At 47.8% G+C, this 23,221-nt stretch overlaps 1 pseudogene; it reads left to right on the top strand.

The window, feature by feature from the left end:
• The first annotated feature begins 5,593 nt into the window (after positions 1-5,593).
• On the top strand, positions 5,594-6,979 carry LOC110146604 (clathrin light chain A-like; annotated as a pseudogene).
• The last annotated feature ends 16,242 nt before the right edge of the window (positions 6,980-23,221 follow it).

Here is a 23,221-nt window from a genome sequence, read left to right as displayed (position 1 = left end):
TGAAAGTGAAGTCGCTCAGTCGTGTCCAACTCTTTGCGACCCGGTGGACTGTAGCCTACCAGGCTCCTCCATCCACAGGATTCTCCAGGCAAGAATACTGGAGTGGGTTACCATTTCCTTCTCCAGGGGATCTTCCCAACCCAGGGATCGAACCCAGGTCTCCCACATTAGAGACAGACACTTTAACCTCTGAGCCACCAGGGAAGCCCATAAACCATCACTACCACCACCCATAATAATGAAAACTTTGGAACCCAATAAGAGGATAAATTACTTAAGACCAAAGGTTACAACATGAAGGTGGTGACAATGACCACTATAGGTAAACAGTGTTGGCTGGGTGAATGAGAAGATAAAAGGACTTGGTTTAGAGGGGGGAAAAAAAAGAACAAATATATGTTGCACTTCTACCATATGCAACATAGGTCTATATTAGGAGTATTACATAGGTTATCTCATTTCAACCTCACACCCTATATGCTTCCTATGGGGTTTCCTAATGAGGCAGGAAGGGTCATACAATGGAAGACCCCCTGCTAAGCACCAGGGACTGTGACATATGTCTGGGATCTGGCTTTACACATGGACCCCATTAAGTAGATGACACGACCCTCATTGTGCATTTATGGAAACAAAGGCTCAGAGAGGCTAATTAACTTGCCTGCGGTCTCAGAACTCAGAAGCATCACTAGGCATCTAGCAGCTCCAGGACCGTGTTCTGTCCCAGACTGCAGAGAGGTGGACACAGGCTGGACTGCCCTCACAGTCCTAACCCCCAGCCACTCCCCCCGAACAGAGAACTCTGACCTCTTAATTCACGGATATGAGAACCTCTGCAGTTTAAAAGAAATTGCTCTCCTCTCACTACTTCTGGCCCTTTCTTCCATCCCCAGCCTCTAGGAAGACGATCCCATTTACATTTCTCAGCAAGGAAACAGCTGCTCCCTTAGTGGCTTCCACCATCTGAATTCTCTTTCCTTTTTCTAGTCGACAAACGCTAAATTACCTCTCTGGGGTCATGGAGTTTGTGGGGCTAGTGAGTAGTTTAGGCAGGCTGTCCTGATGGTTTTTTTGGTTTTTGTTTTTTGAGATGTAGTTACATCTAGGCCGGCCCCTCTGTGCTTCCAGAGCACTTCCACTGTTCTGCCATTACAGCACTCTTCAAAGTTCTCAGAGGGCTGTGTAGGTGAGAGGGCAAGGGGTACACAGAAGCCACCTGCCCATCTGCTGTCTGTCTGTGCACTTTAATTGCAAAACAACCAATGAGGACTGGAAGGCCCCCCAAAGAAAATGCAGCTGCTCCTGCCTCACGCAAACAGACATCAGCTGAATTATAAGCAGATCGAGAGCAACAGTCACTAGGCTGTGTGCAGTCCCGCAGGAGAGGGAGGGCGGGGAGCTGGGTGGGTCCCGGTGGCGCTAACCGTGAGATCGTTTCCCTTCCTTGAACAGTGGTGAAACAAAAACTCTTTCCCCTAAATGTATCTTGGATTAAAGCAGATTCAGCCAGGGCTGGATTGTTGATTAGCCCATTTGCATTAAGAGCCAAAATTGACCAAACTAGCGAGCTATTGTCCTTTATTTAAAAGAATATCTTTTAAAACATTTAAAGCATATGGCATTGAGTGATCATTTCATCTTATACTTAAAAGTTTGCAGTGGAGAAATTTTATGGACATACGTCTTCATTCTTCCTCAAGGCACAGGACGTGTCTGTAGAGATGAGATAAAAACATTAGTGCTAGCACGGCTCTTCCCCAGCCTTTCAGTCATCATTGGATTTAGCCCTTTTCCTGTATGCTTTATGGACTCCAGATGTGCAGTTGGGAAAGAACTAGAACCTGGATTTTTTAAGGCTCCATCTCTGTTCTTGATAAAGAATATTTTTAATAATCTATGAGAAACAGCTGAATAAATTTATTTATATATGAGAGAGAGAGAACAGGAATAGACAGCTTGCAGACCACACAGATACACAGATGTAGCTTCACTACTGTGTGAACATCTTGTAGCTCTCCTGATAAAATTTTTGGTCTCTGTGAAATTCCTTCACTCCTACCTTTTTGTGAACATACTAGTTAACGTGGACTTCCCAGGTAGCACTAGTGGTAAAGAACCCACCTGCCAATGCAGGAGACATGAGAGACACAGGTCAGAGAACTAGATCCCACATGCCTCAACTAAGCGCTCACATGCTGCAAGTAGAGATCCTGAGTGGCACAACTAAGGCCTGGCACAGCCAAATAAATAAAAATAAATATTTTTTTAAATAAGCATAATTAGGGCACTAGCCCTAACAGGTACTAATACATATCAGGAAACTACAGATATTAAAGCAGCATGGTCCTGCTTAGGAAAAGCATTCAAGGAGTTTGTTTGGAAGTCAGCCAGTGATTTTATAAGATGGCTGCTCTAGTTTATAGATCCTGAACTCCAGTTGCAACTTTTCCAGCCTCCAGCCAACCCCGCTCATTTCAAATGGGCCCTTGCAATCCAAATTGACTCTAGCCAATCTATCTTGATAAGTGTTTTTGTGTGTACTGACAGACTCCCTCGGTTCATCTCAAGTCCCAAGTCGAGGAGAGACTCTGTCAGCAACCAAGGACCTCTATTCAGTCCTGAGTAATGGGTTTTTCCTCCAGCTCAGGGGTTGTCTCTATGCTTGTGCTCCTATATGTACACTTCTACCACTCCCTAGATGGTCTAACTGTTGAATATATTGTACAGTGTTAAATATGTTGCACCCTTAAAGCTGTCTGTCTATCCTTTCTATCTTTATTTCAAAACTCTGAACATGTGATTATCATATACTTGAGCTCACTATTGAAAAATTGTAAATGTTAATAAAATAGTATACCCACAAATATATGATAAAGAAATAGTCAGGGCCTAACAGAAGCAGAAGAGATTAAGAATAGGTGAAAAACTATACCAAAAAAAAGATCTTAATGACCCAGATAACCACAAAGGTGTGGTCACTCTCCTAGAGCCAGACATCCTGCAGTGTGAAGTCAAGAGGGCCTTAGGAAGCACTACAAGGAACAAAGTTTGTGGAGGTGATGGAATTTCAGCTGAGCTATTTCAAATCCTAAGAGATGATGCTGTGAAAGTGCTGCTCAATATGTCAGCAAATCTGGAAAACTCAGTGGTGGCCACAGCACTGCTGAGTTTTCATTTCAACCCCAAAGATGGGCAAGGTCAAAGAACGTTCAAACTACCATATGACTGTGCTCATTTCACATGCTAGTAAGGCTATGCTCGAAATCCTTCAAGCTAGGCTTCATCAGTATGTGAACTGAAAACTTCCATATGTACAAACTGGATTTAGGGACCAGAGATCTAATTGCCAACATTTGCTGGATCATGGAGAAAGCAAGGGAATTCCAGAAAAACGTCTGCTTCATTGACTATGCTAAAGGCTTTCACTGTGTGGGATCACAACAAACTGTGGAAAATTCTTCAAGAGATGGGGATATTGGCTCACCTGATCTGCCTAGAGAACTCTGTATACAGGTCGAGAGACAACAGTTACAACCAGACATGAAACAACAGACTGGTTCCAAATTGGGAAAGGTACGACAGAGCTATATATTGTCACCCTGCTTATTTAACTTTTATGCAGAGTACATCATGCAAAATGCCAGGTTGGATAAATCACAAGCTTGAATCAAGATTGCCAGAAGAAATATCAAAAACCTCAGATAGACAGATGATGCCACTCTAATGGCAGAAAGTGAAGAGGAACTAAAGAATCTTTTGATGGGAGTAAAGAGGAGGGTGAGAAAGCTGGCTTAAAACTCAACATTCAAAAACTAAGATCATGGCATCCAAGCTCATTATTTCATGCAAATAGAAGGGGGGAAAGTGGAAACAGCGGCAGATTTTCTTTTCTTGGGCTCCAAAATCACTTCAGACAGTAGCTGCAGCCTTGAAATGGAGAGACAGTTGCTCCTTGGATGGAAAGCAATGACAAACCGAGACAGCATGTTAAAAAGCAGAGATGTCACTTTGCCTGACAAAGGTCTGTACGTCAAAGCTATGGCTTTTCCAGTAGTCATGCGCAGATGTAAGAGTTATGTGGACTTATGCAGACCATAAGAAAGGCTGAGCACTGAAACTAAAACCAGAAATAATAGAAGGGATTGCCTTTGGGGAGAAGAACTGGGGCCAGCAAGAGACTGAGTTGTTTCAGTATAATTTTTAAAACCATATACACTGTAGCCCCCCAGGCTCCTCTGTCCATGGGACTTTCCAGGCAAGAATACCAGAGTGGGTTGCCACTTCTTACCCAGGGGATCTTCCCGACCCAGGAATCGAATCTGTGTCTCTTGCATCACCTGCCAGCAGGCATATTCTTTACCACTGAGCCACCTAGGAAGCCCCTGTATATATGTTTTTGTGTTTTTTTAAGAAATCATAAAGCAGCACTTGTCCAACTTGAGTGTGCACACAATAGCAGGTTCTGACTCAACAACTCTAGGAGACCTGAGACTCTGCATTTCCTACAAGCTCCTGAGCAATGCCAAAGTTGCTGGTCTGAGGACCACACTCTGAGTAGCAGGGTGCAGATGATGTAAAGCCAGGCTGAGTCAACTGAAATAAATTCTGTGGATAACTGTAAATTGGGGAAGATCTTTGAACTGAGATGAGACGGGATCAGAGGATGCCTTAGGAGGACTGATCAGGGCAGCATCACCTATTGCAAGACCCTGGGGGCAAGGGGCCAGACAGGAGACATTGTAAAATCCAGGCAAGAGAGGGGGGCTAGGGCAGGGCAGGGATGGAGTGCAGGGACAACAGGATGGAGAGACAAGACTGCAGTAGAATCATTGGCAAAGGACTGGGTATGAGGGGTGATGGCAAGAAAGTACCCAGGTGTCCAGGGAGAGGGTGCTGGGCCTTTGGAGACTCAGGGCAAGAAGGGGAGCACAGTCTGGGGACCTGAGTGTAAGGGGCCTACAGGACCACCCAGGTTAGAAGAGGCAGGGATCAGTGAGGAAGTGACCCAAAGGTAGGAACACCCATCACTCACAAACACCAAGGATTGTCCTGTGTCAGGAGCACACCCACAGCTGTATGTGATGTGGGTTCTGGCTGTCGGGGTCACACTAAGGCCATTCAAGCAGCCTCTTTCTGCACCCTCTCCACTCTCCAGCCAAGAGCCAAGAGCACATTTGCAAGGCCACGGCCCAAGGCTGACCTGAAGAGCCAGGACAACTCTGGCCCTTCCAGAGAAAGACCCCAGGACAGATCTCATTCTCAAAGAAACATGACCTCCCTCTGGGGCCTGGGTTCAGAGCTTCCCTTCACAGGCCCCCAAAAGGGTCAGGGTGACGCAGAGCAGCTGGGAAGCTGGGGACACTCCTTCCAGTGACTTCTGTCTCCACCTCCACACACACTTATGGAGCAGAGATAAAATGCTAAGTATATTCATGGTCTCAGGATAGTCACTGAAGAATCCGTTTTATAGCACTTAAATTTTTTACGTCTTGCTTGTTGAGGACTTTTTTTTTTTTAACTCTGTAATGTGATTTGCTGTGCGTAGAATAAAAAAAAGAGAAGAGCTCCCTCCTCCAGCTGCGTCTGACAGCAGGCGCAGGCACCGCGGCCGCTGCCGGACGCCGTGTCTGCTGTTTGGCTGGTGTTTCTCTGAAAGTCGGTGCCGTCGAACTTCCTGCCATGGCTGAGTTAGATCCGTTCGGAGTCCCCGCTGGCGGTCCCGCCCTGGGGAACGGAGTGGCCGGCGAAGAGGACCCTGCCACGGCCTTCTTGTAGCAGCAGGAGAGCGAGATTGTGGGCATCGAGAACGACGAGGCCTTCGCCATCCTGGACGGCTGCGCCCCCCGGACTCCAGCCTCACGGCCAGCCGCCGGGGGTTCCAGATGCTGTTGATGGAGTGACGAATGGAGAATACTGTCAGGAGAGTATTGGGCCGACAGACAGTTATGCAGCTATTTCACAAGTGGATCTACTGCAGTCAGAGCCTGAAAGCGTTAGGGGAAGCACACTGATTGAAACCACCCACCCTGGCCAGGCACCATAGTAACCATTTGCATGAGTTGTTTTATGACAGGAAATCCTAATAAGGAATACGGAACTAATAAGCCACCACCAGCCGGAAGAGTTCGGAAAAGGTCGAGAGGAGACACTGCCTGTCCGTCCACTTCCCAGAATCCCTCTTGCTAGCATCCATCTTGGCTGAGCGATGTGTGCGCCACCAGGAAAGACTGAATTAGAATGATTGGCCAAAGCGACCCGGAAACTAATCCCATCACCATAAAACCCAAGACTGCGAGCCACGCAGCAGAGCAGTTCTCCTGGGTTCCCTTACCTACTACTCTCCACCCGGGTGCCCTTTCCCAATAAAATCTCTTGCTTTGTCAGCACATGTGTCTCCTCGGACAATTTATTTCCGAGTGTTAGACAAGCGCCCAGTTTTGGGCCCTGGAAGGGGTCCCCCTTCCTGCAACAGAAGTATCCGACAATGGAGAGAAGAGCAAACGGAACGCTTGGAAGCCCTTGATGCCAATTCTCGGAAGCAGGAAGCTGAGTGGAAAGAAAAAGCAATAAAGCAGCTGGATGAGTGGTATGCAAGGCAGGACGAGCAGCTCCAGAAGACAAAAGCCGACAACAGGGCAGCAGCAGAAGCCTTTGTAAATGCCATCGAGGAGTCGTCCCCAGGCACTGAGTGGGAACGGGTGGCCCAGCTGTGTGACTTTAACCCCAAGTCCAGCAAGCAGGCCAAAAACGTCTCCCGCATGCGTTCTGTCCTCATCTCCCTCAAGCAGGCCCCCCGGGTGCACTGAAGAGCCTCCCTGCAGAAACACTACATCTGCAGCATCTTAATCCTACTCAGTGAAGCTCTTCACGGTAACTGGATTAATTATGTTGAGTCCTTTTGGACCAAACCTTTTGTCTTTAGAGTTGATCATTGTTTGTGATTGCATGTTTCCTTCAACTGTGTTCTCCCTGGCATTCGAGGAGGCGAGGTGGCGGCAGAGGAAGGGAGGGAGGCCTCCCAATGGCAGCCTCAACCTATGCTTTTGTGCATTATTCTGAGAATAAATTTCTGTTCCGAGAAATAATTAAAAAAAGAAAAGAAAAACAGCTGCATGGTTCTGCATGAGACAGTTGGAAAATACCTCCATTTGGGGAAACTGAATAGCCTGAGAGAAACCTCTCTGGTGGGTGAGGAGCCACCAAAAGTGGGCAATGGGAGGTCCTCTGCTCAAGTCACTGAGACAGGCCCCTGTGCCCATGACCATGAGGTGGGAGCCCAGCCCTGGGCTGAAATCTAAAGGACTGAGGATGGGAGAAGTCTGACCCCTGGATACACAGGGCACTGCTTCACCTCTTCCTACTGAATCTACACAACAGACATTTCCCCTGATGTCCAGCCCATCAGGGGCACCCGGAAGCTAAACCACCATCAACGCCTCCCACCTGTCTAGTTACTTTCCAGTGCAAAAATACTTTCACCTGTGAGAAGCAGATAAGTACTGCTGTGATTACCTTCCCATTTTTCAGATGAGGAAACTGAGGCTCCAGAGAGGTTAACTGGTTAACCCCAAGGTGTGGAAAGTCAGTCCATGGCAGAGCCTGACCTTAGACCAGATCCCCACCCTTTCAGACCACTGGTCTTTCCAGATCCAGGTCCCTCTGGATGCAGTGAATCTCACACTCCAGATGGGAGATTGGAGACCTTGAGAAGCGGCATGACAGGGAGGGAGGCCAGGCCTGTCCCAGGAGAGCCTCTCACCTCCCCCACATCATTTGGCCTCTGGTTCCACGTCAGCGTCCTCTGAGGCCCCAGGGCGGCCCTTGTCCAACCACACCCACCTCCCTGTGCATTCAGCGAGTCACAAACAGATCTGCACCCTCAGCCCAGCCCAGACCTGCAAGGGCTGGTGGCCTGAGAAGCCTCAGCTGGTTGGTCTCCCAGAGCCCAAAGAACCTCACTTGTCTGTGAGCTGCAGGCTAGTGGACCTTCCCTCCTTCCTGGGACAGTGAACCATCCTGCTAGAGAATCTCATGGTCCTGCTTTCACGGGGTCTTGTCCCATCTTAGTCTTAACATCCATCCCATCAGTCACACCAAGTACATTACCTTTTAAACCTGGAGAACCACCCCAGGCTTGTGTCCAGCCCCTGTGCATGGCTCGCGTCCAGCCTCAGTTTGTGGTGACTCTCTCCCCAGGCTGTTGGTCAGGCCACTTTATTCTGGGCTTCCTTTATCACAAGATGTCCCTCCTGATTCTTGGCTGGACAGGTTCTCAGCATCTCTCTTCCAACCAGCGAGAGGAGGGCAGACCACAACAGCCAGCACAACCTCCTACCCACCCCAGGGGCTCGGGACGTACCAACCACCCCCAAGGAACAGGAAGTGGGGCTCTGCAGATCCCCACTCACGGCCCCTGAGATCATGCTGACAGATCTCTGAGACTCTCGCATCGGGGGCACAGGGGAGGGGAAGCCCCAGTGGGAGCAGGTAAATGAGGGAAACCTCATTTGAGGGGTCACTCCCCATCCCTTATGGGCCTAAAAAAGAACCCCATCAGCCTGTAGCCTGCACACCTGCTCTCCCTCCCTGGAGTAAGACCCTTCCCTCCTACCCAATGCCCACTGACACTTCCAGATGCAGCTCAGATGGCACCCTGGGACCCTCCCCCGTCCTGCCCCAGCTGGCATTAGGTGCTGTCTGTGCTAGGCTCCAGCACTTCAGCAAGCTGTCAGTCATTTGTGATGTGACCAAGTCACTGGCTCTTGCCCTCCCCCTTCTGACGCAGACCCCCAGCCCCCTGCAGAGTAGGCAAGGAGACCCCACTCTCCGGCTGGTGCAAGTCCAGGTTGGCACCTGAGAGTGGGGCCCTGTTGACTCACCCTTCTCCCATCCCTCCTGTGAGAATGCTGGGGTGTCACACATGCTCTTAAATAAGACAAGCATCTTTCAGCTAAGCAGCACATGGCACCCTTGATGGGTTTCCACTCAGCAAATGTTTACTGAGCACCAGGGCTCCCCTTTCCTGTCCAGTCACCATCTGCTGCAGTCGCTGAGTCCCGAGGTGAGCATCACATGTGCTCTGTCCCTCCACAGTTAACCCCACAGCCACCCAGTCCCCTGCAGGCGTCACACCTCTTTAGGACCCAGGCAGTGTCCATCATGGGTTGGGCCCAAAGACACAGTCGGTGTCCACCATCTTGCTTCCAGTGGAGACACAGCTTATGCGTGTTTCATACTCAGTTATTTGCTCTCAGCAACAATAAAGAAGACAGGCGAGAAGAGCAATTTCAATTGTGCAGCACTTCCACTCTAGGAGAATCTACTGTCTTCACAAACTGAAGGCCTGGAGTGAGCATGAGATGGAAGCTGTAAATCCACAGGTTCCCTCGGGCCCCTTGATCCATCTCTCTGCTCCCACCCGCCTTCCTTGAGGGCAGGGCTGTGCCAGGAACTGTAACAGCTGGCTTTTCAGGAGGAAAGCCCCTGGTCTCCAGCATTTGCCAGTTCCTGCGGCGTAGGTGTTTCCCTGGTGGCTCAGACGGTAAAGAATCTGCCTGCATGCAGGACATCCAGTTTCAATCCCAGGCTGGGGAAGACCCCCAGGAGAAGGGAATGGCAACCCACCCCAGTATTCCTGCCTGGAGAATTCCATAGACAGAGGAGCCTGGCAGGCTACAGTCCATGGGGTCACAAAGAGTCAGACACGACTGAGTGACTAACACTTTGGGCTTCCTGGGTGTCCTGTGACTCAGCACGCACGCGCACAGTGTGGATATCCCCTCTGTGGCTCATTTCAAACCACCAGCATGCTGACAGTGAGCACCGACTTGGGAAAAAGACGAGCAAAACCAGTTCTGTCTCACAAGCCAGCTCCAGGTGTTTTTAACACATCACTGTCTAAGGAGAATCTAACATTTCAGTTTACAGACACATTTTCATGTAGTGTTGCCCAGAAACACAGACAACTGTTTATCAGGAGGAACAGGCAGCCTCTCCCAAGGCAGGAGGACAACTTCCCAAGGGTGGTCCATGGGTCTGCACCGCAGCAGCATCCTAGGGATCCAGGAGTGGTCTTCACTGTATTTTGTGTGTGTTCAGTAGCCTCCGACTCTTTGTGGCCTCATGGACTGTAACCCGCCAGGCTCCTCTGTCCATGGGATTCTCCAGGCAGGGATACTGAAGTGGGTTGCCAGTTCTTACTCCAGGGGATCTTCTCAACCCAGGGATCGAACCCATATCTCTTGCATCTCCTGCGTGGGCAGGGAGGATTCTTTACCACCAGAGCCACCTGTGAAGCCCAACTGTATTTTATTTCACTTTAAAACCTAATTCTCCCTTTCAATAACCAAAGTGAAGGCTTGTCACCCTTCACCACTCTCCTTCTTCACTAGACACCCCTTGCGAAGGCTCAGTGGGTCCCCCACCTACCTGCACACCAGGCTGTGTATCCTGAGAGCGCAGAACGACTGTCTCTGTAGAAGCCTTCCCCTTCCCCACACCCCATCCCCGCCCCTCTTTCCAACCCAATCCTCGCCCGCACCGCCCACCCCAGTTCCGGTGCTGGGAAGCAGGACTTTGCAGACAGACACACAGACACAGACTGATTGCATTCCTGCTTCTACCAGAGGCTAGGTAATCACGGGCAGATTCTCTACGTCCTCCTTCCCTGGCTTGTTGGGAGAACTAAGAAAATATGGTGCAAGAAGCAGTCAGACAGGGCAGTCCCAAAAGGCTTCCCTCCTCCCATCCTCCCAGGGAGGCAGCCTGAGCCATGGTCAGACAATGTTGCCACCCAGTGGCTGATCTCAGAATTGCCCAAAAGGCCCGCAGCTGTTCTCTTATTTGAGGGGAACCGCTTTAAAGAAGGGAAGGGCTGGTAAGTGTCTGGTGGAAATCGAGACCCAGTTTCTGAGAGGCTGCCTGGTATCATGGAATGACCTGGGGCACTGACATCAGATTCAGGTTACAGTTATGCCAGAATCTAGCTGTCTGACCTTCAGCAAGTTATTTAACTTCTTGAGCCTCAGTATCCTCATCTGTAAAATGGGTATAATGATTTCTGTGTCATTAGATAAACACTCGATAAGTGTTTGTTGTCATTCTCCTTTTGAGCCCTCTTCCCAGCCCTGTTTCCCAGAACCTAATAAATATCACCTTCCTGCCTCTACAGTTCCCATGAGTAGTTCTTCCTTGGCCTCATCTTCTCAACTCTGTTTTCAGGGTTCCTGTTACCCCAAGAGGAAAGATCTCAGAGTCCACAGTCATCCCCAGTACTTCACGTCCCAAAGCTCTAAATCTTCACAATATTTCAATAAAAGGGATACTTTTGGTGACACAGTCACCTGACAAAATTATGTCAAAGATGTTATATAAAGTAAAATACCACATTATTTATTTGCAATAAAAGACTCTCCAGTCTGGGGATAGGTGTCAAGCCACGGACCCTAGACACCCCCTTCCCATTAACAAGTTCTCTCCCCAACAAGGGGGCTTGCTGGGCACAGACCCTTGATGATCAGGGTGGGATTATTTCTCCCACACTCAGGAACTTTCTGAAACTTCCTGACCCAATCAGAAGCACATTGCTGGCGGGCAGATTGCTATGACCCTGAATTCCAAGGACACACAGTGACCCGCATTGTCGGTGCTGGCCAGTGTCCTTGAGGTTATAAATCCTCCCTGGTGGGCCATCTTATTTACTTATTAGGTCTGAATCCCATCTTGTTTTGAGTGCTCTGGACAAATACCTGAACTTATCTGAGCCTGCGCGCTGTCACAGCACTGGGGATGTGTTCCTACTTCAGGACTCTGGGTTAAGTAAGTGCGGCCCTGTGCATGTGACCAGTGAGGCCACAAATCCTTCATAAAAACACCTATTTTCCAGAGTCCATTCTCCAGGAGATGCTGCTTTCATTAATGTTTGGCTCTAATACTAGACAAGGTTTCCAGGAGCGCCCCCTCGTGGCATCACATTTTCCTAATTTTCTTTTTAAAAGGTGGGATAGAAAACTGAAGATAGATTCTCACTAATTCCTTCACCAACTCATTTCTGGATTTTAAGTTTCAGTCACTGAAGCTTGTTTGCAATAAAAGAAAAATGTAAATGTGTATCAATAGTACCCTTGTCCAAATGAAAATAAAAACAAAAAATATTTATTTTAAAATAGTGCATTTCCCTGGTGGCACAGTGGATAAGAATCCACCTGCCAATGCAGGAGACACAGCTTTGATCCCTGGTCCAAGAAGATTCCACATGCCACCGAGCAACTGAGGCTGTGAGCCACAACCACTGAGCCCACGCTCTAGAGCCCACAAGCCACAACTACTGAGCCTGCGTGCCTAGAACTCATGCTCCACAACAAGGGAAGCCCCCTCAATGAGAAGCCTATGCATGGCAACAAAGAGCAGCCCGTGCTCACAATAACTAGAGAAAGCCCATGCAAACGCAGCGAAGGCCTAGCACAGCCAAAAAACTTAAAAACTTTAAAAAAGAAAATAGTGCATCTATCCACACAAATGCTGTAGTCTTCACTCACAGGAAAGAAACACCATTAAATCTGAGCAAAACTTGTAAGTTTTATTATGCAGCCAGAGGACAGGAACAAACAGATCACAAAACAGGAAATGCAACTGTTTCACACAACCAGTGGAAAAAATATGGGGCCTATTGGACAGTTAGGGATCCCACTACAAATTACCACAAACTGAGTGCCTTTAATAACAGACATTTGTTTTCTCACTCTCGGAGGCTAGAAGTTCAAGATAAAGATGCCATCAGGGTTGTTTTTGGATAAGACTTCTCTTCCTACTTTGTAAATGGAGTAATCAAGTAAATGTTTGCCCTTAGGGTTTTCTTTAAGCCCAAAAGAAAGTATCAACACCCATTTATGATAAAATCTGTGGCTACAGTAAGATGATCATTGTTTGCCAGGGGTTAGTGGGGACTGCGGTCTGAACAGGTGGAGCACAGAGGATTTTTAGGACAGTGGAAATATTTAGTGTGATACTGTAAGGGTACATACCGGACATCGCACACTTGTCCAAACCCACAGATGGACACCACCACGAGAACCCAATGTAAACTATGGAATTTGGCTGATTACGGTGTGTCCATGTAGGTTCATTCATTGTAACAAATGTCCAGTCTGGTGGGGGACATTGAAATGGGGGAGACTGCATTGAGGGGGCACAGAGGGTGTATGGGAAATCTCTATACCTTCCACTTTAGTTTTGCCATGAACCTAAACTACTCTTTAAATAATAGCAATATTTTTTTTACCAAAAAGTGACAAAGCACTATAAAAGATTCAAACAATATAGAAGTGTAGGTTGCAGAAAGTGAATAAGCAAACCCTGATCAATTCCTCATCTTTGAGTGAGTAGTACAGTTAACCTGGGTATAGTATAGATTGTTCCTGTACACACATCTATATACACATGTGTATATATATATATACATGTTTTTGCAAAAAATGAGACTATAGCATGCATAGTTTTGTAATTTTTCCACTGACAAGCATATCTTGGACATCTTCACTTGGTGATACATCTGGTTGTATCACCTGTCCTAACAGTGACATTACTCACTTGTCCTAACAGTGACATTCTTTCCTTCTTTAAACAATTCCCTATTGGTGGCCATTTAGATTGTTTCTTATTACTGAAAAATGCTCCAGTGAATTTAGCTGTGTATATATCACTGTGATCTTTGTTTTTCTAAAGGGTAAATTGATGGGGCAAAGGCTATACACATTTTGTATTTTAATAAATATGTCATCTTTTTCTCAATTTTTGTATCAAATTAAAACTCAAGAGCATGTGAGCATCAGTTTCCCTAAACCCCCGTCAACCTTCAGTATTGTTAAAATTTTTTAACTTTACAACCTCTGCAAAAACAGCTCATGGTTTTAATTTTCATTCCTTAAATATTCATGCACATTTTAAAATTCTAGTATTCATTAAATGGCCAGTTGTATTTATTCTTCTGACTCTCACAGTCTCCCCACACTTTTCTATCTATTGTTAGTCTGAAAAAATGAAGTGAAGTCGCTCAGTCGTGTCCAGCTCTTTGCGACCCCATGGACTGTAGCCTACCAGGCTCCTCCATCCATGGGATTTTCCAGGCAAGAATACTGGAGTGGGTTGCCATTCCCTTTCCAGGAGAGCTTCCCAACCCAGGGATTGAACCCAGGTCTCCTGCGTTGTAGGCAGACACTTTACCATCTGAGCCACCAGGGAAGTCCTATTTCCTATTTATTTGTAAGAGTTTCTGTGGGAATGAGTTATCTATCTACTTTATGTATAGGAAATATATTTCTCCAACGTGCCCTTTTTCTTTGTTTCTTTCCTTTCCCACCCTGACATCAAGGACTTGAATGGATAGAAGCCATCTGTGATTTAGGGCAGGGATAAGGTTTTGAGGAAGGACATTGGCCAAGTAGAAGAGTGTCGAAGTCTTAAGTACCCCCAGCTCCTCAGACACTAGGAGAACCTTGGTGTCTGTGGTGCTCAGTTGTGTGGAAAATACTGGGAAGGAAACCCTGAGTGGAATGAAATGCAACACTCTGCAGTGAGTAGGGTAAGAAAGTCTACGGAGGTGAGTCAGTGGGTCTGTTGGCCAGTAGGAAGAGGGACATGCCATGGCTTCAAGAAGTGTTTCTATTGAGGTAACCCGGCCAGGAATACACAGTGCTGAGCACATAGCTGCCGGAAGCCTCCGATTACTGTGCAGCTCAGGCCTTAGCAAGTTCTCCCTGAAGGCAGGCCACCCACCCACGGCAGTCCCAGACCTTCCAGACTGCAGCCTTAGGGGCTGCAGATGGTCTACATAGAAAGAAGTTCTAGTAGAAAGAAGCCAGGTCTTTATGCAGAACTGGGAGCTTGTCCCAATGGCTGAGACAGATTCGCTGAGAGTCATGGAGGAAAGCATGGTCCCAAGTCCGCAGAATCAAAAGTAACTGTGGCAAGTCCTCCTGGGACCCCCAAGGTCATCATAAAGGACCAGACCACACCAAGGTGGCAAGTCCTATTTGGCATTTTTTACTTCAACGAAAAAATGAAAAGTAGGCCTATTGTACCTGTTCTCCAGGGAACACCCTCTTCAGTTCAACTCCTGCAATGACAGATCCACCTTTACATTCTGAAGATCTCCCGGGAGCAGGGGGGAGGGCGTGGGGTGGGGGGCGGGCAGGATGGGGGTGGGTGGCTCCAACTGTGGCTCTGGTCTTTTAATTTCTGGAAGGCAGTTCTTCCACAGCATCTTTAGGGAATTTGAAAAGTTGCTGCCAAGGGAGTCTCAATGATGCTAATCAATTTTCTGGCTATCTCCTTTAGGCCACTGTCTGGTGGCATCATGCCTAAGAAAGGAGCCTCAGCTCTAATGACTTGGAAAATATCAGTAGCCTGTGGGAATTGGTGGTTAATGTGAAATCTGTGTGACACTAGAGGCCTCCATCAAGCCGACCACAGAGCACCCTAAATCCAAACCAGTCGGCTGGGTGTGTTCCACAGGTTAGATGTGTTCCATGGCCATGTGCGCGGTATATAATCATGCCTTCCAGGAAATCGCTTTCAAATGTAACTTCCCAAAAATACAGAGAAGATGCTGATCAGTACCCACACCTATGCACACCTGCAATATTTCAACATTCCAGAAGAACAAATCAAGAAACTTCTAAATGAAAACAGTCTATGAGGCCATTTTCAGAAGCCACTTTAAAGATCCTGACAACAGTTTCATGAAATCTGTGCTGTTAACCTCATCACTGGGATCATGAGAAATCAGAGGTGCAGAGGGGTTGGATGACTCACCCGGGGACCCACAGGGGGAGAGGGAAAAGCGGGCAGGTGCCCAGCTGTGAGTGATCAAGATAAGAACCAGCTAGGAAGTGCCCTACAGGTTCCAAAGCACTGCCCATTGTTCATCTCAGTCTGTCTCCAAACTGACCTGAGAGGTGGGGAGCCCCACTCTACAGAGAGAAAAACCAGCTCAGAGAGGTGAAGAAGTGAGGATGGAAAAGGTGCCTGATACATAATTGTGGCTGCTGGATTTGCTGTTGATATGGGGTCTTCTCTCCATCCTTCAAAGCAGTCTTACATCCACGGATCGAAATATTCTCTCCAGAGCAGGGCATTTCTCCCTGTATGAACCACAGCCCCAGAAAAGCCCCTGCCCAGGAAATCTGCCTTCACCTCTTAGAGTCTGTCTCAAGGGGTAGGGCAGAAGTTCCCCCACTTTGATGCTGTTTCACCTCAGAAATTTCTCATTTGTATCAAGAGCTCAGATCTGAAACACAGGCTCTTCAATGGTCCCCCATTCCCAATGGTAACCTGCCCCACTCTTAGCCCAAAATAATTCTCACCCAGCCCAATCTGAGACCTGCACCCCCAGGTTCCCCTATTCTAACCCCTAGCCTAGGCTTCTTCCACGTCCAGACCTTGCCCCTGATTTCTCACCCAGATCATGGATCTCTCACTCAAAATGAGCTCATTTTGCCCAGGACTTAGTTTTTTACACTTGTGCTGCCGCCCCAGCCATCAACTCACCACGTCTCCCACTGTCTCTGTTCTAAGCCCCCGTGCTCCGTCTGACAGTGAAAGGGAAAGACTCCAGGTTTCCACAGCACTATCTGCAACCAACAGGGAACCAAAGCGTGACTCAAAGCATCCTTACGCCCTGCCTCCTGGCAGCGCCTGGGCCCCAGTGCCACCTGGTGGCTCAAGATCAAACTGCCGCTTGTGATTTCCTGAAGGGAGGCCTTCCAACATGTCAACACTGTATTATACAAAAAACACTATTGTTGTTTCGTCGCTCTGTTGTGTCTGACTCTTTGCAACCCACAGTCTGCAGCACACTAGGTTTCCCTGCCCTTCACCATCTCCTGGAGCTGGCTCAAACTCATGTCCATTAAGTCAGTGATGCCATCCAACCATCTCATCTTCTGTTGTACCCTTCTCCTCCTGCCTTCAACTTTTCCCAGCATCAGGGTCTTTTCCAGTGAGTCTTCTGTTCACATCAGATCGCCAAAGCATTGGAGCTTCAGCTTCAGCATCAGTCCTTCCAATGAATATTCAGGATTGATTTCCTTTGAAAGGGAAAATGAAAGTATTCAGTCGTGTCCGATTCTTTATGACCCCATGGACTCCGGCACACCAGGCTCCTCTGTTCATGGAATTCTCCAAGCAAGAATACTGGAGTGGGTTGCCATTTCCTTCTCCAGGGGATCTTCCCTGGAGATTGAACCCAGGTCTCCCACATTGCAGAAGACTCTTTACCGCCTGAGCCACCAGGGAAGCCACTGATTTCCTTTAGGATTGACTGGTTTGGTCTCCTTGCAGTCCAAAGGACTCTCAAGAGTCTTCTCCAGCACCACAGTGCCTTCTTTATGGATCGACTTTCACATCCATACATGGAAAAACTGTAGCTTTGACTAGATGGACCTTTGTGGGCAGCACCCTGAACACAAACACAGATAGCAAAGTCTTTGTCCCAGAGGAGTCCATAGTCTAGCAGAGAGGTAGAAGCAGAAATCATTTTAGGGCAGGTTGTGTGTGCTGCAATAAATTTTCTTTCATCTAGGAGAGGAAAGCAGAACATGTGAAAACTGAAATAAAGCAGGAAGCCCTCTTGGAGGTATGTAGGATGGCCTGCAGGGGGCAGGTGAAGCGCGTGCCACCACCAGGAGAGGGCGGGGAAGAAACGCAGGACTGGGAAGAAATGTAGCTCCCAGGGCTGTGGCCAGAGTCTCTGTGCCTGATAGAGGTCAAGGCAGGTGTAACATGGAGGAGACTGGAAGAGACTGGTCCAACGTGCTGTGGCATGCAGGCTCCTGAGTCGGCATGGGAGTGTGCTGGGGAAGTTAGAAATGGCCAAAGCAGTGGCCTTAATATTAATTTTAAAAGGAAAAAAAAATGAACTTCTCAAGCATAAAAATTTACCAGGAGCATGACAGCATAAGGGGAAAGGACAAAAGGGGAATAAGTGAGCCCATTGTCTACCCAGGTTTTCCCCGACCAAACGGAGCCCTGAAACCAACAGTCTTTTCCACTTGTGACCTCAGGCTTCCCACAGCCCTTCAGGGAGTGGGTGCTGAATAAATGTTTGCTGGCTATGAGGATGACTCAGCTTCCACCCGAAACAAACAAGAGAATTCCTGTAACAGGTATCACTGAAGATAAAGGCCTTGGCCTCTGAGCTAATCTTTCCCCAGAAGGAATTCCTGACTCCAGCCAATGCTCAGAGGTGCCTGCCTGCTTTGAACTCTGCTCCTCAGCCTGCCAACCACCGAGTTCGCAGAGGTTCTTACAGCCAAGGCTCCCTCCTCCCACCACCCCTGACCTAACCCCGTGAGCACCTGCTTCACGCCTGCCCCAGCAAGGCCGAGACCCAGGACCTGTGCAGGCTCAGGACAGGGGACAGCGTCTGCCGGCTAAGAGTCTGGTTTTCCCCCACACCAGAGCACAGGACTTCATCCGTGGACTCAGTTCACATTGGCTGATTGTCACCCAGGCCTCTCAGTCAGGAACCGAACTGAACATTCTGGAGCTCGTTCCAGTTTTCCTAGACACCACACCAAGTGATGTCGGGGTTCCTCTTCCTCCTCCTGGGAGAGTTTCCACCCACAGTCAATGTTCCATGAGACCATTAGCTCTGTCTCTGGGGCAGAGGGCTTACAAATGTCCCATGTCTCCCAAGTCGCTGGCACGGGGCTGCCTGCACTCCCAGAAACCTCTCATAAATTACTGGCATCTAACCCAGTCTCTTATGGCCTGTGCCCTCCCCATCGAGGCTGCTGTCTCCCCCTGCCCTGTAAGAAGGGAGCAGAGTCCTTCCTCGGGGACACAGCCCCACTCCATGTCAGCAACAAGTCGCCGAGGCCCCACCACTCCTTCCCACGGGATGGTGAGAGAGCCAGCGTCACTGCCTCTTCTCTCTTGCCAACTTCTCTTGGTAAGTATGCCTGATAAGACCCATCCCTTAACCTGGACGAATTTTCATGAATTCTTCCTCAGATCCAGTATATAATGGTGATAATCACAAAAGACTCACCTTGCAAAATGGCACAAGACACTGACCAGTGGGGACATAAAAGTCATTTTTAAAGGACAGAGAATGAAAGAAAGAGGGGATTAAAGCACCAAGGCTCTTTCTACAGACACCTGCCCTGCCCACCACTGCACTTCCCTCAGTCAGGTAGCTTCCCTGCCTCCCCACTTCCCCAGCCTCCCACCCCTGCACACTCTTCTGGACTCCACTTTCCAGATTTCATTCTCTTGCCTTAACTTCTTTGAGAAACTGTCCAGGAGTCTGAACAGTAGTCATCCTCCTCTGAAATATAAATTAAACCTTTCCCTATCCTTGCGTGAAGATTGCCTCCTGAAATGCCTGGGCAGTGAAGGGTCTTATTCTAGAATGAAGGGTGGGAGACAGAGAGATGAGCTCTGCCTGTCTTATTCTGGAAGAAAATCCTAAGAACCCTCACAGGAGTGAGGAGCCATGTAAAGAGCAGAGGATAAAATGCTGAGAATATTCTGTCCCTGATGACCAGGTGGATAGAATCTGGATTCCAGGTGGTGGGAGCAGGACAGGAAGTAGGTCAGCCTTGCTATTGGAAGGGTGGAGAATCCTTAGAAATGGAGCAGGGCCGATGTCATAGAGGGAGGGTAAGGATGAAACTGTGTTAAGTGCCTACTGTGTGCAGGGCACCATGCCAGGATCTTATATACGTTCTCCCTCATAATCCCCATGATTCAGTGATTCTGCTCCTAACTACCTGCATGCACCTGGCTCCAGGGAACACGAGAAAAAAACTCCTGGACCCTAGAGAATATCATACTCAGTGAACTAAATCAGACAGAGAAAAACAAATATTATACGATACCACTTCTATGTGGAATCTAAAAAACCATACCAATGAATCTACATACAAGACAGAAACAGACTTGCAGACATAGAAAACAAACTTAGGATCACCAAAGGGGAGAGGGATGCAAACTACTACACATAAAATAGATAAGCAACAAGGATTCACTGTACAGAACAGAGAACTATATTCATTATCTTGTAATAACCTACATTGGAATATAATCTGGAAAAAAAACAGAATTACTTGCTGTCCATCTGAAACAAACACAGTATTGTAAATCAAGTAGACTTAATTTTTTAAAAAAAGAACAAAAAAATAGGAAAAGAGTAAAATAGGAAAAAAAGGGGGGGCCTCCTGTGAGGTTGGGTGGAAGAAGTCAGAGAGGACACAAGTATGTGCCTTCTCTTGTGTGAACTCATCCCCAAACAGGCAAAGTAACCAGCATGCTTGCGTATGCCTACTGAGGAGGTCAGACTCTGCAGAAAAGCAAGGAAGTGCTTATCTCTGGAGATGGAGACTTTGTGATTTTTAAGGGACACACGGAGACTCCTGGAGTACAAGGGTATTCCATCTTGTTACCCTAGAGGTTTACATTGAGTACTTCTTGATAATAATTCACTATGTTGTACGTTCATTATTGTATAATTTCTGTGTATTATTTTCTGCAATCAAGAAAGGTCTTCAACAAAAGAATATTGTGGATAACTGTTGGGCATTAAATGTTTCCAATATTTGGGGAGGGTTGTTAGGATTCATCACAGATGTGGGTAATGAGGTAGATGGTATGAATATTTCACAGTTCTTGATACACAGACCCTACGTGATCTCACTGCCTAATTTGCATTTCTATGACTATTAGTAAGTTACAGCATGTTTTTAAATGCTTCTTGCTTTTGTTCAATCGCTCAGTTGTGTCCGACTCTTTGCGACCCTATAAACTGCAGCACATCAGGCTTCCCTGTCCTTCACCATCTCCCGGAGCTTGCTCAAACTTGTGTCCATTGAGTCAGTGATGCCATCAAACCATTTCATCCTCTGTCATCCCCTTCTCCTCCTGCCTTCAATCTTTCCCAGCATCAGGGTCTCTTCTAATGAGTTGGCTCTTTGCATCAGGTGGCCAAAGTACTGAAGTTTCAGCTTCAACATCAGCCCCTCTAATGAATATTTAGGGTTGATTTCCTTTAGGATTGACTGGTTTGGTCTCCTTGTGGTCCAAGGAGAGTCTTCTCCTTCTCAAGAGTCTTCTCCAACACCACAGTTTGAAAGCATCAAGTGTTTTTTGTGAAAATGTTTATTTTGTGAATGATCTGTGCATATCTTCCCATGCTACCCTTTGGGGAAATCCAGTCACATTTGGGATACTGAATCTTCGGCATTTTGAGAGCAGAAATGTCCATGGAGAGGAAGATACCTAAAGGGGGGCGGGAGGACAGGGGTAACCAGAGAGAGCAGCTGGTGTCCCTTCCCCAGGCTGCAGGCGCAGAGCTGTGAGAATCCTTTCTGTTTGACTCCAACCATCCTGTGTCCACTGAAGCAGCTCAAGGGACAGGCCCTGGGGATGCAGAGTGAGCCAACTTCATACCTGCCTGGGAGGAGTAAGCCCAGAGGGGCTCAGGCAACATAAAACAAAACAACTGAGACAGAGCTAAATAGAACAGATACAGTGAAGGAGGGAAGACAATGCACACAGGCCGGGTGGGGAAGTGAGCACTTGAACTGGTCCAGGAAGGGGTTTGGACAGGGGCAGCGGGAGTGGGAGAAACTAAATGAGCTGAGAGCAAATAGAAAACTGTATGGAATGGGTGAAATATCAGGCATGTTTGAAACTAGTCTGGAGAGACTACAAAGGCCCTAAATGCCATGCTCAGAGTTCAACTTTATCTTGTCAGTCGGTATCTCCAAAGTATGTGATGTCAGAATGCCAATTTAGCAGAACAGTTAAGGCTCTTGCTTGATAAGACAGAAGGAATGTCAATCCCATGGTCACACATGTTGTGAAATACCAGACTGAAGAATGTAATGTTTCCACTGGAGTAGGAACGATGAATACCTCAGAAGGAGTCAGTCTCTACATTTCCTAAATTTCTCTGATCTCTGCCTTTCTTGAGGAGCATTTCTCAGAACTGCCGTTCCCAGGAGCACACTCAGAATTTCTGATGTAGGTAACTTGAGTGACAGTGAGCACAGGAGCCAAGCTGTGTTGTACCCTCTCCACAAGTCCTTGCCTTCTCCTCACCCTATCTACCAGCTATAAAAGCTCATCAACAATGTAATCCTTTTGATAAAACCCTATTTTAGTTTTTTAGGAGCTCTTAAGGCAAACCTTTGTCTTAGTCTACTTAGGCTGCCATAACAAAATGCCAGAGGGAAATCCCTGGCAGGAATTAGGATTCTGTACTCACTCTGCTAAGGGTCCAGGTTCAATCTCTGGTCAGGGAACTAAAATCCCACAAGCCACTCCGGGGGGAGGGGGGCAAGCCAGGGACTGGGTGGCTTAGATAACGAGATTCTCATAGATCTGGAGGCCAGAATGTCCAGATCAGTGTGCGAGCTGATTCACTTCCTGGTGAGAGCTCTCTTCTCGGCTTTTGATGGCCACCTTTGTGCTCTGTCCTCACACGGCAGAGTCAGAGGCAACTCTCTGGTTCCTCCTCATATGAGGGCACTAATCCCATCATGAAAACCCCACCCTTGTGGCTTCATCTAACTCAATTATCTCCCAAATGCCCCATCTCCAAATACCATCAAATTGGGGTTGAGGCTCTAACATATGAATTTGGGGGACGCAGTTCAATCCAAACCTGTCTGGCCTCAGCCCTCCTCAACGGTATATTCCACAAGCAGTTAAGGAGCTCTTACTGCATGCCAGTCACTGCTCCAGGTACTCAGGATACATCCATGCATGAGTCCCACAAACCCTCTGCCCTCATCATTCCAGTAGAAGGAGAAGGACACGACACAGTAGTCATGATAAATAAGGAAATGGTATAGTGTGTTAGGGGATAAGGGCTCTGGATAAGGGGATAATATCAGGAGGTCAGAGCAGGCTTCATCAAAGAGAAGACCTCTGAGAAAAGACTGGGAGGAGGTGATGGAATGGACATCTTAAGGAATAGTTATCCTGGCCCTTGGGGGGACTGTGCCTGGTGTGTTCCAGGAACAGGAGGCCAGTTTGGCTGAGGCAAGAGCGGTAAGAGAGTCTGAGATCAGAGCAGAAACTGGGAGCCAGATCAGGTCCATCTAGACCTGGAATGTCGCAAGGCCCATGCCAGAAGGGGCCTCGAAGATTGCATGATGATGCACCACTTGCTGGTCAGATGAGAAAATGAGGTGGACAGGGTTGACGGGCACTGGAA

The sequence above is a fragment of the Odocoileus virginianus genome, chromosome 5 (assembly GCF_023699985.2).
Source record: "Odocoileus virginianus isolate 20LAN1187 ecotype Illinois chromosome 5, Ovbor_1.2, whole genome shotgun sequence".
NCBI lineage: Eukaryota > Metazoa > Chordata > Mammalia > Artiodactyla > Cervidae > Odocoileus > Odocoileus virginianus.
Note: the sequence above shows the minus strand (reverse complement) of the source record. Positions and strands in the feature narration are given on the sequence as shown.